A 17,667-nucleotide genomic window follows, 5' to 3' on the forward strand; every position below is an offset into this window, starting at 1 on the left:
TCAAATTGTTTGTGAATGCACGTGTGCGTTTTACTTTCGGTTTCGTTTAAATTTTTTGAGGTCTCGCAGATTAAATTTTGGGAGCATATGCGACCAAAACGGTCGCAATTTCAAGCCCTGTATAGCTGTATTATGCACTTTGCAAAAGGATAAAAAGAAAAAAATTATTATAATTATTTATGTGCCGAAAAAATATTTATAAAAAAAAATCTTTATATTAACTAATTATTTATGTGCTAAAAAATATATTTAAAAAATCTTTATATTAACTCATTATCTATGTGCTAAAAAATGTGCTTAAATTTTTTTTATATTAACTCATTATTTGTGCTAAAAAAAATATTCTAAAAATCTTTATATTAACTCATTATTTATGTGCTAAAAAAAATATTTAAAAAATCTTTATATTAACTCATTATTTATGTGCTAAAAAATGTGCTTAATTTTTTTTATATTAACTCATTATTTGTGCTAAAAAAATTATTCTAAAAATCTTTATATTAACTCATTATTTATGTGCTAAAAAAATTATTTAAAAAATCTTTATATTAACTCATTATTTATGTGCTCAAAAAATCTTTCAAAAATCTTTATATTAACTCATTATTTATGTGCTAAAAAAATCTTTAAAAAATCTTTATATTAACTCATTATTGATGTGCTAAAAAAATATTCTAAAAATCTTTATATTAACTCATTATTTATGTGCTCAAAAAATTATTCTAAAAATCTTTATATTAACTCATTATTTATGTGCTCAAAAAATTATTTAAAAAATCTTTATATTAACTCATTATTTATGTGCTAAAAAAATCTTTAAAAAATCTTTATATTAACTCATTATTTATGTGCTAAAAAAATCTTTAAAAAATCTTTATATTAACTCATTATTTATGTGCTAAAAAAATTATTCTAAAAATCTTTATATTAACTCATTATTTATGTGCTCAAAAAATTATTCTAAAAATCTTTATATTAACTCATTATTTATGTGCTCAAAAAATTATTTAAAAAATCTTTATATTAACTCATTATTTATGTGCTAAAAAATATTTAAAAAATCTTTATATTAACTCATTATTTATGTGCTAAAAAAATTATTCTAAAAATCTTTATATTAACTCATTATTTATGTGCTCAAAAAATTATTCTAAAAATCTTTATATTAACTCATTATCTATGTGCTAAAAAATGTGCTTAAATTTTTTTTATATTAACTCATTATTTGTGCTAAAAAAATTATTCTAAAAATCTTTATATTAACTCATTATTTATGTGCTAAAAAATTATTTAAAAAATCTTTATATTAACTCATTATTTATGTGCTAAAAAAATCTTTAAAAAATCTTTATATTAACTCATTATTGATGTGCTAAAAAAATATTCTAAAAATCTTTATATTAACTCATTATTTATGTGCTCAAAAAAATATTCTAAAAATCTTTATATTAACTCATTATCTATGTGCTCAAAAAATTATTTAAAAAATCTTTATATTAACTCATTATTTATGTGCTAAAAAAATATTTAAAAAATCTTTATATTAACTCATTATTTATGTGCTAAAAAATTATTCTAAAAATCTTTATATTAACTAATTATTTACATGCTAAAAAATGGATTTAAAAAATCTTTATATTAACTAATTATCTATGTGCTAAAAAATGTGCTTAAATTTTTTTATATTAACTCATTATTTGTGCTAAAAAAATTATTCTAAAAATCTTTATATTAACTCATTATCTATGTGCTAAAAAATGTGCTTAAATTTTTTTATATTAACTCATTATTTGTGCTAAAAAAATTATTCTAAAAATCTTTATATTAACTCATTATTTATGTGCTAAAAAATTATTTAAAAAATCTTTATATTAACTCATTATTTATGTGCTAAAAAAATCTTTAAAAAATCTTTATATTAACTCATTATTTGTGCTAAAAAAATTATTCTAAAAATCTTTATATTAACTCATTATCTATGTGCTCAAAAAATTATTTAAAAAATCTTTATATTAACTCATTATTTATGTGCTAAAAAAATATTTAAAAAATCTTTATATTAACTCATTATTTATGTGCTAAAAAATTATTCTAAAAATCTTTATATTAACTAATTATTTACATGCTAAAAAATGGATTTAAAAAATCTTTATATTAACTCATTATCTATGTGCTAAAAAATGTGCTTAAATTTTTTTATATTAACTCATTATTTGTGCTAAAAAATTATTCTAAAAATCTTTATATTAACTCATTATTTATGTGCTAAAAAATTATTTAAAAAATCTTTATATTAACTCATTATTTATGTGCTAAAAAAATCTTTAAAAAATCTTTATATTAACTCATTATTTATGTGCTAAAAAAATTATTCTAAAAATCTTTATATTAACTCATTATTTATGTGCTCAAAAAATTATTCTAAAAATCTTTATATTAACTCATTATTTATGTGCTCAAAAAATTATTTAAAAAATCTTTATATTAACTCATTATTTATGTGCTAAAAAATATTTAAAAAATCTTTATATTAACTCATTATTTATGTGCTAAAAAAATTATTCTAAAAATCTTTATATTAACTCATTATTTATGTGCTCAAAAAATTATTCTAAAAATCTTTATATTAACTCATTATCTATGTGCTAAAAAATGTGCTTAAATTTTTTTTATATTAACTCATTATTTGTGCTAAAAAAATTATTCTAAAAATCTTTATATTAACTCATTATTTATGTGCTAAAAAAATATTTAAAAAATCTTTATATTAACTCATTATTTATGTGCTAAAAATCTTTAAAAAAATCTTTATATTAACTCATTATTGATGTGCTAAAAAAATTATTCTAAAAATCTTTATATTAACTCATTATTTATGTGCTCAAAAAATTATTCTAAAAATCTTTATATTAACTCATTATTTATGTGCTAAAAAATTATTCTAAAAATCTTTATATTAACTCATTATTTATGTGCTCAAAAAATTATTCTAAAAATCTTTATATTAACTAATTATTTACATGCTAAAAAATGGATTTAAAAAATCTTTATATTAACTCATCTATGTGCTAAAAAATGTGCTTAAATCTTTTTTATATTAACTCATTATTTGTGCTAAAAAAATTATTCTAAAAATCTTTATATTAACTCATTATTTATGTGCTCAAAAAATTATTTAAAAAATCTTTATATTAACTCATTATTTATGTGCTAAAAAAATATTTAAAAAATCTTTATATTAACTCATTATTTATGTGCTAAAAAAATTATTCTAAAAATCTTTATATTAACTCATTATTTATGTGCTAAAAAATTATTCTAAAAATCTTTATATTAACTCATTATTTATGTGCTCAAAAAATTATTTAAAAAATCTTTATATTAACTCATTATTTATGTGCTCAAAAAATTATTTAAAAAATCTTTATATTAACTCATTATTTGTGTGCTAAAAAATATTTAAAAAATCTTTATATTAACTCATTATTTATGTGCTAAAAAAATTATTCTAAAAATCTTTATATTAACTCATTATTTATGTGCTCAAAAAATTATTCTAAAAATCTTTATATTAACTCATTATTTATGTGCTAAAAAAATCTTTAAAAAATCTTTATATTAACTCATTATTTATGTGCTAAAAAATGTGCTTAAATTTTTTTATATTAACTCATTATTTGTGCTAAAAAAATATTTTAAAAATCTTTATATTATCTCATTATTTATGTGCTATAAAATATTTAAAAAATCTTTATATTAACTCATTATTTATGTGCTAAAAAATACTTAAAAAATCTTTATATTAACTCATTATTTATGTGCTAAAAATGTATTAAAAAATCTTCAAATTAACTAATTATTTGTGCTAAAAAAAATTAAAAAATCTTTATATTAACTAATTATTTATGTGCTAAAAATGTATTAAAAAAGCTTCATATTAACTCATTATTTATGTGCTAAAAATGTATTAAAAAATTTTATATTAACTCATTATTTGTGTGCTAAAATCTTTTATTAAAAATCTTTATATTAACTCATTATTTATGTTCTAAAAATATGTATTAAAAATCTTTATATTAACTCATTATTTATGTGCAAAAAATTTATTTAAAAAATCTTTATATTAACTCATTATTTATGTGCTAAAAAAATTATTTAAAAAATCTTTATATTAACTAATTATTTACATGCTAAAAAATGGATTTAAAAAATCTTCATATTGACTAATTATTTGTGCTAAAATCTTTTAGTAAAAAATCTTTATATTAACTCATTATTTATGTGCTAAAAATTTATTAAAAAATCTTTATATTAACTCATTATTTATGTGCTAAAAATTTTTTATTAAAAAATCTTTATATTAACTCATCATTTATGTGCTAAAAATGTATTAAAAAATCTTCATATTAAATAATTATTTGTGCTAAAAAATTATTATAAAATCTTCATATTAACTCATTATTTATGTGCTAAAATGTTTTATCAAAAATCTTTATATTAACTAATTATTTAATTGCTAATTTTTTTATAAAAAAATCTTTATATTAACTCATTAATTATCTGCTAAAAAATGTATTTAAAAAATCTTTATATTAATTCATTATTTATGTGCTAAAAAATGTATTTAAAAAATCTTTATATTAACTCATTATTTATGTGCTAAAAATGTATTAAAAATCTTCATATTAACTCATTATTTATGTGTTTAAAAAATTATTAAAAATCTTTATATTAACTAATTATTTATGTGCTAAAAAAATTATTAAAAAATCTTTATATTAACTCATTATTTATGTGCTAAACATTTGTATTAAAAAATCTTTATATTAACTCATTATTTATGTGCTAAAAAATGTATTTAAAAAAATCTTTATATTAACTCATTATTTATGTGCTAATTTTTTTTTATAAAAAAAAATCTTTATATTAACTCATTAATTATGTGCTAAAAATGTATTTAAAAAATCTTTATATTAATTCATTATTTATGTGCTAAAAATATTATTTAAAAAATCTTTATATTAACTCATTATTTATGTGCTAAAACTATTATTTAAAAAATCTTTATATTAACTCATTAATTATGTGCTAAAAAATTATAAAACAAATCTTTATATTAATTCATTATTTATGTGCTAAAAATATTATTTAAAAAATCCTTATATTAACTCATTATTTATGTGCTGAGAAATATTTTTTTTAAATAATATTTATATGCAATTATATATTTATTTAGAAATAACTTATATATAGCTACATTATGCACTTTGCAAAATATTTTTTTAAAAGATTTATAATTAAATTAACTAATTATTTCTGTGCAGAAGAAACAATTTTTTTATATATTACTTATGCATAAACTGATCAGGCGTCGCATTATGACCACTGACAGGTGAAATGAATAACACTGATTATCTCTTCATTAAGGCGTCTCTTAGTGGGTGGGATATATTACACAGCAAGTGAACGTTTGCTCTGTTATTACCTTATTTGGAAGGTTCATGAATAATAAAGATGAGCTTTGCTCTGATTGGCTGTTTCACAGAGTGGCTCATTTAGCTCTCACACGTGGAGGAAAATTTATATTTAATTACGGAGCTCGAGCCGCTATTAATATGCGGGGCATTGAAGCTGCCATAGTGAATGGACAATAACTTTTTACGTTCACTTTTGAGATCGGCGATTACACATGCTCTGTGTAACGCAATACTACAGCGGCAGTACTTACCACATTTGACAACCACTCTCCTTACTCTGTTTATGTGGTAAGTGAAATCTTGTGTACTGCAATGTCACAGGCAACCGCTTGCAAGAAGCTATCCGTGTCCCTTCATTGGCTCGCCTTATTTTATTAGAAAGCACTATGTGTTTTCCATTGCTTTCTGAGTACAGACACCAACCCATCCCTGCACTTAACATCCCCTGCACATCCTGCAACATAACATTTATTTCTGTGATCTGCCATTTTCGCTATTGTCCTCGCTTTGTTTTTTCACAATAGACTACCTGCAGATCATCTGATGATTCGGCGATGCAAATGTTGGGAGCGTGACTATTAATGATAACGACTAAAATGTCATAGTCTGTGTTATATTGAAATTGGCCTCTTTTTCAGTGGTCTTTTGCAAACACTAGATTTATATAACGAGGAAACAATGCCAAGGTAAAAACAGTTTTCCATTCTGTGGCACCTTTAATGTTAATGAAGTTAGTGGATCGCAGATTGTTGCATATGGGGCCACATAGCTGCAGACCAGTCAGGGTCCACTACTGAAAGCGCCAACAGTGGGCACGTGAGCATCACAACTGGACCACAAATCAATGGAAGAAGGTGGCTTGGTCTGATTCACGTTTTCTTTTACATCACATGGATGGCTGGGTGCGTTGCTGTCCTGGGAAACACATGGCACCAGGTTGCACCTAAGCGTTGTTGCAGACCATGTACACCCTTTTATGGAACCGATATTCCCTGGTGGCTGTGGCTTCTTTCAGCAGGATAATGTGCCCTCAATGGTTTGAGAATGGTTTTAGGAGCACAAGAAGTTTGAGGTGTTGACTTGGCCTCCAAATTCCCCAAATCTCAATCCAATCACTGAACAAACAAGTCAAACAAGTTTTATGTACTTTAGTAATAACAATGAGAATATATATTTTTTTAAATAAAAATAAAAATAAAATATAATAATTTGTGATGTGTCATGCTTCTGGGAATTTTCCATTTCCCACTGCAATTATACTGCAGTAGCTTCTACTTGCATTTAGTGCACTGATTAAACCATTTACAATTTTTCAGTGCTGGGGTAACGCAAGTTACATAATCAGATTGCTTTTTTTTTCAAGTAACTAGTAAAGTAACGCATTACTTTTTCATTTACAAAAAAATATCTAAGTTACTTTTTCAAAAAAGTATTGCCAGTTACTTTTTGTTTCCTTTATGTATTTAATCCCATTTTATTAACCAATGTTGATCCAATTCAACCATGTTATTAAGCAAAACTTACTTTAGATTAACTAACATTTGTGCTTTATTTTTCCAAGATTATTCCAAGATCTTTTAGTCTATGCTGCTTTTCCGTTGATGGACAAAACTTCACAAACATTATTTGTAGCACCTGCTGTTCAATAATCACTATGAACTTAGTTTTTTGTTACTTTTGACATGTAACAAAGTTTTTAAATGATCAAATTTTCAAGAAAAAATAGCTCTAGAAAGATGCATTTTGCTAGAAATATGCATCAGAGTTATTATAGTTAACCAAAACTAAAACCATTATTCAAAAAAGTACCGCCAGTTACTTTTTGTTTTCATTTATGTATTTAATCCCATTTTATTAACCAATGTCTTTGCTGCTGACCTTTGTTGATCCAATTCAACCAGTCTAATAAGCAAAACTTACTTTAGATTAACTAACATTCGTGCTTGCTTTTTCTCATTGCTGAAGAGTGTTGAACTTCCATCTTATACAGTTCTACTGTACAGACATGAAATTACTTTTCCTTCAGTCTTAGGCTTATTCATTTCACTTTTTGGTATGAAAGGGCTTTTACATTTGTTAAAAATCTAACTTTTTGTATCAAAAACAAACAAGCAAGCCCTGCATAGATTTAATAAGTAAAAGTAACACAAAAGTAATGTAACGCACTACTAAGTAAAGTAATTCGATACTTTTTTAGGGAGTAAAGCAAAATTGTAATGCATTACTTTAAAAAGTAACTTTCCCCAACACTAGTCAGAGGTATTTAGCGGAGGTCTGAAAAATATTTTTTGGAACAGATATAGATTTCCATATGGAGTAGTAAAATCCTAAACAGCCAAAACAGTAATCAGATGAGTCAAATTGTATATTAATATTTAAAAGCTAAAATTGAATAGTTTATCAGACTATTAGTATTTTTACAATCTGATAGACTACCTAAGTACACAGTGCCTTGCAATAGTATTCATATCCCTTCATTTTTGTCACATTTTGTTTTGTTGCAGCGTTATGTTAAACTGCTTTAAATTAGTTTTCCCCAACATAAGTTTACACGAAAATTGTCCGTCATTGACGGAATGTTTTAATCAGTGACGGAAAAATCTGAAGGCTGTCCGTCACTTTGACGGAATACATCACACAGAGGGTGATCTATTGTAATTTGTAACTGTAGTTCCCACCCCTGTCCAGTTGGTGGCAAATGCGCCAAGTGCACCTGTCTGCAGCCTGCAGATCGAGGCGGGGCTGAATCTGGGGTGGGGCTGCAAGTGTCGCCCCGCCCACATGCCTTCTCATTGGTAGTAGGTAAATTAATGACGTCGACGCAACATCCCTCCCACAACTCATCTCATTGGTTAGTGAAATGGATTGACGTCGCTGCCACGATAAACAGGAAATGCAGTTGGAAACTATACTTATGAATTATACGTTTTATCTAAACGCTGAATCCTTTGCTTATTTATTCAGCTTTCAGATGTGTACAAATCTCAATTAAAACGTACGCTTATGACTGATTTGTGGTCCAAGGTTACATACATTTACAAGCATGTTATGCAATGTTAACCAGTGGTGTTTAAGGGTCCTTTAAATATTTTTAATAAAACCTACATGCACTGAATCAAGACAAGACAAATTATATGAAGACATAAATAATTCCCTTAACCAATTAATCCCTTATTGATTCATTAATCTAAAAGCCCATTCAAATAACGCATGTCTGAAATTAGCGCTCATTAGACAGCAGATCCCGCACTTCATTTATATTGCAGATATGACAGCGCTTTGCTCCATGACACACACGAGAAACCTCTTCATTTAATGTGCAGCCCTTCCCCTCAAAACACTGCAAAAAATCAGCTCGCTGTTTGAGCAGAGAAAATGAAGCCTCCCGCCCGCCATTCTCTGATAGCTTGTGTAAATATACAGAGGGACCGACGCATGCAGTGCAAAGAGGGAAATAGAAATGTCACATTACATTTGGTTAAACAGGCACATGGAGATTTGAATGGCGGGAACAAGAGGTAAAATAAGAGTGTAGAGGACAATGGGTTAACTGCACGTCTTTCACACAGACGGATTCCATGGGAACCAAAACCAAAGCTCAAGTTTTAATTTAAATTAAAGGATGAAAATAGCTGGTAAATTATATTGTTTTCGTCTTTCTGTTTAATTGAATAGCCTACGTTCAATCTAACACTTGTTGGAATTGTTGCAGTACCATCAACAATCCTCTAGGATTCTCATTACAGTGTTTGAGGGGAAATATCAGTATCTGTTCAGGCTTAACCAACTTGCCTATTAATTCAAAAATAATTGTTTCCTCGCTCTACGAACCTTTAAACTCAGTTGGGAGTCTCTAAACAATAGCACAAAAGACTGCCACTGCTGCCAGTATTCATTGTGACCATAACACTCTCCTAGGAACCAATTTAAGAGACTTATCACACTTGTCTTCATACATTTTAGATTATGTCTCTGCTAATAAAGTTTCAAAAAGTCGTTCCACACATCACCAAGAGACAAAACCAAACGCCTGGATAACTTCTACATGGAAATGAGTCTTGTTCACTTCATCCTTTGCCAAGACAGTATGTCGAACTTCGTCTAAAGAGACATTGCATGGTCAACCGTGAAAATCCTTGTTCATGCCAAACTAGCAGATTTAACAGATAAATTCCATTTTCATGGAAGACTTTGAAGCCACAGTTGTACTTCTGTTGGACTGACCTGACTAAGATAAAGCTGTGTACATGTTGGATGTTAATTTGTAAATAGTCTAATGGAATAAAGCTCATTTAAAAGTTAAAACTAAAAGATACATCAACCATGCGTGACAAATGCTCACAGGAAGAAACAAAACAGCACAGACTCTTATTAAACAAGCACAAGTCTCTTATGTGCTTCCCTCAAGTGCAGTAAGTGTAAAACTCACCATATGTTGGTGATAATTAATGCGTACAAAACTCAGTGTACAGCAACTTAAATTAAGCATTACATTTTGCAAAACACAAGCTTTATATTTGCTGTAGAAAAGCTCTTGAGACCTGCATGCAGATTTCAAAGCAGCTAGTTCTGTGTGCGCAAACCACCAAGGAAGAAATTCATCATCACTTTTCATCTTGTCCCCGAACTCCACAGACGTATCTTGTATCTGCAATTTTTCAGTCAGCTGAAATCCTGACCACAGCGAGAAATTAATGACACAGTCTAGCATGACTTTGCCCATGCATTACATGCCTCGTCCCCCAGCACAAAGGCACCAGCTGAGCCAGGGTCACGTAGATCACGTGATTTAACACCTGTGCTTTGTGCAAAGTTGATTTAAAATACAATATAAAATTAATACAACCTCCACATCTCATTCCACTCATGGCAGATTTGATTTCCTCTGTGTGTTCAATACAATACAGGAACATAGATGTTTCTTGTTCAGCAGACTTGTATGTGTGTGTTAACAATTAGTTCTGTATTTGCACTGCGCAAGTGTGTCAGTCTAATATTCTGTTGAACCTTTGTAATGTGTTAGTATGCGCTGACTTTTACAATCACAGGAGTCATTATCTAGCACAGAACTCAGAGCTGGATGAGGCCGTAAACATATTATACAGACTGCGGGTCTCCACAACAACATGGAATCTCCCTACTTCCATTATCAATGTAACAATATACATTAAGAACTAGTTTACAGGATCTTTTGAAATTTTGTTTACTATCACACCAAATTATGTAATTTTATGAAGCTTGATGAATGTTTTAGTGTGAAATAAACCATTTAATACCACCAAACTTCAAATAATTCATCCAGTCATTTGCTACTACTTACTGAGGTCTAATTTTACTAAAATTATGTAATTTCCTTGATGCCATTTACAGTGAGGGAAAAACATATTTGATCCCTGCTGCTTTTGTATGTTTACCCACTGACAAAGAAATGATCAGTCTATAATTTTAATGGTAGGTTTATTTGAGCAGTGAGACAGGATAATAATAAAATGCATTTCAAAAAAGTTATAAACTGATTTACATTTTAATGAGTGAAGCATTTGATGCCCTATCAATCAGCAAGATTTCTGGCTCACAGGTGTCTTTCATACAGGTAACAAACTGAGATTAGGAGCACTCTCTTAAAGGGGTGCTCCTAATCTCAGTTTGTTACCTGTATAAAAGACATCTGTCCACAGAAGCAATCAATCACACAGATTCCAAACTCTCCACCAAGGCCAAGACCAACGAGCTGTCCAAAGGAGTTTAGGGACAAGATTGTAGACCTACACAAGGCTGAAATGGGCTACATGACCATAGCCAAGCAGCTTAGTGAGAAGGTGACAACAACTGGTGTGATTATTTGCAAATTTAAGAAACACAAAATAAGTCTGCCTCAGTCTGTGGCTCTGTGCAAGATCTCACCTAATGGAGTTTCAAGAGAGGATCTTGTCAATGATCTCAATGCAGCTGGGACTCAGCTGGGACTCAGTCACTAAGAAAACAATTGGTAACACACTACGCCGTGAAGGACTAAAATCTTGCAACGCCCGCAAGGTCCCTTTGGTCAAGAAAGCACATGTACAGGCCCGTCTGAAGTTTGCCAATGAACATCTGAATGATTCAAAGTAGACCTGGGTGAAAGTGTCGTGGTCAGTTGAGACCAAAATTGAGCTCTTTGGCATCAACTCAACTTGCCAGGTTTGGAGCAGGAGGAATGCTGCCTATGACCCTAGAAACACCATTCGTACTGTCAAATGGGGACAGGACAACTGCGCCGCATCAAAGGGACAATAGATGGATCCATGTACCATCAAATCTTAGGTGAGAACCTTAGCCTGGGCATTGACAATAGGTTGTGGATGGGTATTTCAGCATGACAATGACCCAAAACATGGCCAGGGCAACAAAGGAGTGGCTTAAGAAGAAGCACATTAATGTTCTGGAGTGGCCTAGCCAGTCTCCGGACCTTAATCCCCTAGAAAATCTGTGGAGGGAGCTGAAGGTTTGAGTTGCCAAACGTCAGCCTCGAAACCTTAATGACTTGGAGAGGATCTGCAAAGAGGAGTGGGACAAAATCCCTCCAAAGATGTGTGCAAACCTGGTGGCCAACAACAAGAAACATCTGACATCTGTGATTGTCAACAAGGGTTTTGCCACCAAGTACTAAGTCATGTTTTGCAAAGGGTCAAATACTTAATTCACACATTAAATGCAAATCAATTTTTTACATTTTGAAATGGATTTTTGTTGTTGTTGTTGTTGTTATTCTGTCTCTCACTGTTCAAATAAACCTACCATTAAAATTATAGACTGAGCATTTCTTTGTCAGTAGGCAAATGTACAAAATCAGCAGGGGATCAAATAATTTTTTTTCTCACTTTACTTATTGATCTGTACTTCGCGTCTCGAGATAATGTTCCCCACAGGTATGTTTCCGTCATGAGACAAGATATACAGTATAATTATTACAGGAAGAGAAGTTGGAGAGCGAAAAGGGGGAAGGGATTGGGAAAGGTCCGCAAGCCAGGACTCCCACAGCGTAACAGCACTACATGTCAACGTGCTATATTTTTTATATAGTATGAGGATTTAAACATGTTCTGGATAACAGGAATGATCTGGTGTAAACTGGTGTTACTAATTAGTAGGGAGACATTTGTTACAATTGTAACTCTTTTTTTTTTTACATTTTCCTTCATAATTCACAGACTACTTGAAATACACTAGTCATATTTTGATACAAGAAACAAATAGAGGTGCACTAATAAATAACTGATATATTTTCACTGGTAAGGACAGAACGATAATATTAAATGCAAGAATTAATAATAATATTAAATGTAACAGTGTTTGGGGGCAATTGTAAAACTGAAAAATAAGTCATATTAACCCACTGCATCTCAAATAAAAGCCAACCTCAAAGTAATCTACTGCTGTAGTGTCTAATAATGGTACTTAGGATTTATGGGTATATGGTTCAAATTCTTTTAATCAGGCTTTTTTCTTTCAAAAAGCAGAAGTCTATTTTTATTTTTGCAGAAGGCTAGGCAACTATTCTCATGGTAACTTTTAATTATTTTAAATATTTTATTCAAACACATTAATCAGCTGATGAGTCAAGAACAATCTTCAACCAAACTTTTATAAAATGGTACAAGATAGACATACTGACAGAATAATTCAATTAAAGCATGTGGAGAAAATATTCATTGTATAAGTGAAAATTCTGTCGTTAACTACTTACCCTCATGTTGTTCCACATGCATAAAACCTTCGTTTATCTTTGGGACACCTAGCACTTCCTGACCCTGCATAGACAGCAACGCAACTGAGACGTTCAAGGCCCAGAAAGGTAGTAAGGACATCATTAAAGTAGAAATGTGACATCAGTGGTTAAACCTTTCAACCTGGTTCAACTAATTTTAAGAAGCTACGAGAATAGTTTTGAACTAATGTGTTAATTTGAACTAATTCATTTGTTGCAGTCATGATAAAATATCATATGTGACCCTGGACCACAAAACCAGTCATAAGGTTAAATTTGACAAAACTGAGATTTATACATCATATGAAAGCTCAATAAATAAGCTTTCTATTGATGTATGGTTTGTTAGGATAGGACAATATTTGACTGAGATACATCTATTTGAAATCAGAAATCTGAGGATGCAAAAAAATAAAAAACTGAGAAAATCACCTTTAAAGTTGTCCAAATTAGGTTCTTAATGTATATATTACAAATCAAAAATTACATTTTGATATGTTTACAGTAGGAATTTTACAAAAAATCTTCATGGAACATGAACTTTACTTAATTTCTTAATGATTTTTGGCATTAAAAAAAAATCAAAAATTTTGACCCATGCAATGTATTTTTGGCTATTGCTACAAATATACCCCAGCGACTTAAGACTGGTTTTGAGGTCCAGGGTCACATATGCTAACTAGCCATGCATATATTAGCATTAGGTAATTTTTTATTTATAAAATCTATGTAAGTTTAAATTCACAGTCATCTAAACTTTAGACAGCAGAAGAAAAATACTGCACATCCAAAAAGTAACTTTTATACCTCAAAATCAGTATTTTGTTGAAAAATAATTGTGCACCTTTTCCACAGACAGAGAAAAGAATCCTACTGACCATGTGCATATTAAGGGCCATCACTCTAGCTTTTTTCTGGTTGGAAGAATTAAGTTCTAGCTTGTTTCTGAATGGAGTAATTGAGTGTGTTACAATCACCCCCAAATTGCCACTGGTCTTATTGGCTATGTTTGATAACAGCATTGTTGTTTTGACATCAACTTTGTGTGTTTTCAACTAACTTGAGACCCTTTAACCTGTAGTTTTTTCTCAATTTGCGTAATTATCACTGCAAGCTAAAACAGCCACGTGTCCAGTGGTTCATAGACTGCTCATACCCTAATCACTGTATGCTATTATTTTTCATTGCCTTTGGACATATATTATTAACATGAACGTGCAAAAACATCACCCTTTAATTTACTGACATGTAGCTTAAAGGCTTGCTGCATGCATCAACCACTATGAAAGAAAAATTATGCAAAGATTATGGAGAGGTTAAAAAAGCAGTTTCTTGTGGGTGGTATGTCCAAACGCATTCATAAATCTGAGCTTTCACTGATTAAATAGCTCTCATTGAAAAGGAATGTAATGACACATTGATGGCGACAGATATCTTTAGATCCATCTGAATGTCTAGCCTTAAGTATATAAGAATGTAAATGTTTGTCAGGGGGTATGTGAACTAAAATATAACCAGTCAAGAACCATATATTACTTAATCAAGATAACCGGGTTTCTGGATGTTGAACCAGGGTTACGACACAATTCAGAGTGTTTATACTGAGCATAGCACAGTTTGTTTTTTATTTATGCTCATTATTTGCATAAAACTATTGTAAGTTAAAAAGAAAAAAAACATAAACATCTACAAAACAGGCCTAAATATCGTATAGTGTGAAAACACTGCAGTTGTGTCCTAATTTTAACATTAGGTTCATGTGACTTGAATATTTTCGAATATTTCCTGCCCATTTCTCTGTGGTACATGAAAAACAAATAAATCAACGGTTGTGTTTGTAGTACAGTGGCTGTTCTGTGGCATTCACTCTCACGCTCATCTCGGCTATGTGTGGACGCCTTGTTTTGGATGAAAATCGGAAATAAATTTTGCTGCATGCGTTAAGTGGGCAGATCATAGACGCTGCAAGCGACACAAACAAATAAATCATTATAAACAATCGGTTGGTGAACAAACCTAGTTAGTGCTGCATTTCAGTTATGCTTGGGTTTGTTTTTGAAGCTTCAGATGATTTTGTGGCTCAGAATTTGTAAGGTGAAGATATATTTTGTAATATTGTATTTTGAATTGTGATATACTACACTAATTAAAGGGATAGCTCTCCCAAAAATGAAAATTTGATGTTTATCTGCTTACCCCCAGGGCATCCAAGATGTAGGTGACTTTGTTTTTTCAGTAGAACACAAACAGAGATTTTTAACTCAAACCTTTGGAATCTATCAGTCATATAATGGCAGTCAATGGGACCCACGGCTTTGAGAGTCAAAAAAACACACACAGACAAAACCAAATTAAACCCTGTGGCTTGTGACAATACAGTGAGGTCTTAACACACGAAAAAATCAGTCTGTGCAAGAAACTGAACAGTATTTACATAATTTTTTTACCTCTGATCCACCACAATGTCCAACTGTCCTGAGCGTGTTCACAACAGCCGGAACATGATGAAAAGCAAGCAACCATAACTTCAGTCGATTAGGCTCAAAGTTGGGAGTCGCTGAAAAGTCAACACTCCCGGATGCAAACTTTTACAAATCTTTTAGACTTTTTCCGGTTGCAACAATCAGGATAAGCACATGCAATAACCCTTTTGAGTAGTCGACGTACACACAATCTCTCTCGTGTAAACAATGAGTGACATATATGCGCGAAAGATGGCTTCCGCATATGAGTCTACTATGGCAGAGCACGTGGACGCTTCACGCGCCGGCTGTTGTGAACGCGCTTAGGACAGTTGGAAATTGCGGTGGATCAAAGGTTAAACAAGATTATATAAATAGTACTTTTCATTTTCTTGCACAGACCGATTGTTTCATGTGTTAAGACCTCGATGTATTGTCATGAGCTGCAGGGTGTAGTTTGGTTTTGTCTGTGTATATTTTTTTTGACTCTCAAACCCGTGGGTCCCATTGACTGCATTATATGACCGACAGACTGCAAAGGTTTGAGTTAAAATCTTAATTTGTGTTCTACTAAAGAAACAAAGTCACCTACATCTTGGATGCTATGGGGGTAAGCAGATAAACATCAAATTTTAATTTTGGGTGAGCTATCTCTTTAATTAGTGTAGTGTATCACCATCCAAAATACAATATTACAAAATATATCATCACCTTACAACTTCTGAGCCACAAAATCATCTGAAGCTTCAAAAAAGAACCCAAGCATAACTGAAATGCAGCACTAACTAAGTTTGTTCACCAACCAAATGTTTATAATGATTTATTTGTTTGTGAAGTGCTCGCAGCGTCTATGATGTATTATGTCCGATTTCATTCAAAACAACGCGTCTACACATAGCCAAGATGTGTGTGAGAGTGAATGCCACAGAACAGCGCATTTACCGCCATTATATGACTGTCAGACTGCAACGGTTTAAAAAAATCTTGGTTTGTGTTCTAATGAAGAAACAAAGCCACCTACATCTTGGATGCTGTGGGGGTAAGCAGATAAACATCAAATTTTCAATTTTGGGTGAACTATATCTTTAACTGATTTGTGACCCTAGTCCACAAAACCAGTCATAAGAGACAATTTTTTTAAATTGAGATTTATCATCATCTGAAAGCTGAATAAATAAGCTTTACATTAAAAATCTGGAATCTTAAATTGCAAAAAAAGAAAAAAAGAAAAATTAAATCGAAATATTGAGAAAATCACCTTTACAGTTGTCCAAATGAAGTTCTTATAGCAATGCATTTTAATAATAAAAATTTTAATATATATTTACAGTGGGAAATTTAGAAAATATCTCAATGGAATGTGATCTTTACTTAATATCCTAATAATTTTTTGGCATAAAAGATCATTTTGACCCATACAATGTATTTTTGGCTATTGCTTCATATATACCTGTGCTACGTAAGACTGGTTTTGTGGTCCAGAGTCACATTTATTATCCACCATAACCAGCAAGAACCTGCATCTGGGTGGTGGTAACCTAAAAAATTCCGGATTCAGTCCATATACTATACACATTTTGCTCTTAAAGGTTGTATCAGCGATTTCTAGCCTAAAACATAAAGTGTCAATTTCAGCTGACCTTCCTTCACGATCCGCTCGCTGCCTGCCCCATAAATTGTCTGTGAAAAAACCGCGTCTCTCTGGTCAGCCTAGGGTCCGAGATATGCCAAAAAAACAATCGGCACTACCAACCTTTCCACAGATAAACAAACAGTGTTCCAACCAATCAGCGTCAGGGGTTTGGTGTTGTGGACTTTCGCTCCGCCTCCCTCACATCCCTGCACCAGTAGGAAAGTCCACAACACCAAACCCCTGACGCTGATTGGTTGGAACACTGTTTGTTTATCTGTGGAAAGGTTGGTAGTGCTGCTGATTGTTTTTTGGCATATCTCGGACCCTAGGCTGACCAGAGAGACGCGG

Source organism: Garra rufa, chromosome 16 (genome assembly GCF_049309525.1).
Source record: "Garra rufa chromosome 16, GarRuf1.0, whole genome shotgun sequence".
Taxonomy (NCBI): domain Eukaryota; kingdom Metazoa; phylum Chordata; class Actinopteri; order Cypriniformes; family Cyprinidae; genus Garra; species Garra rufa.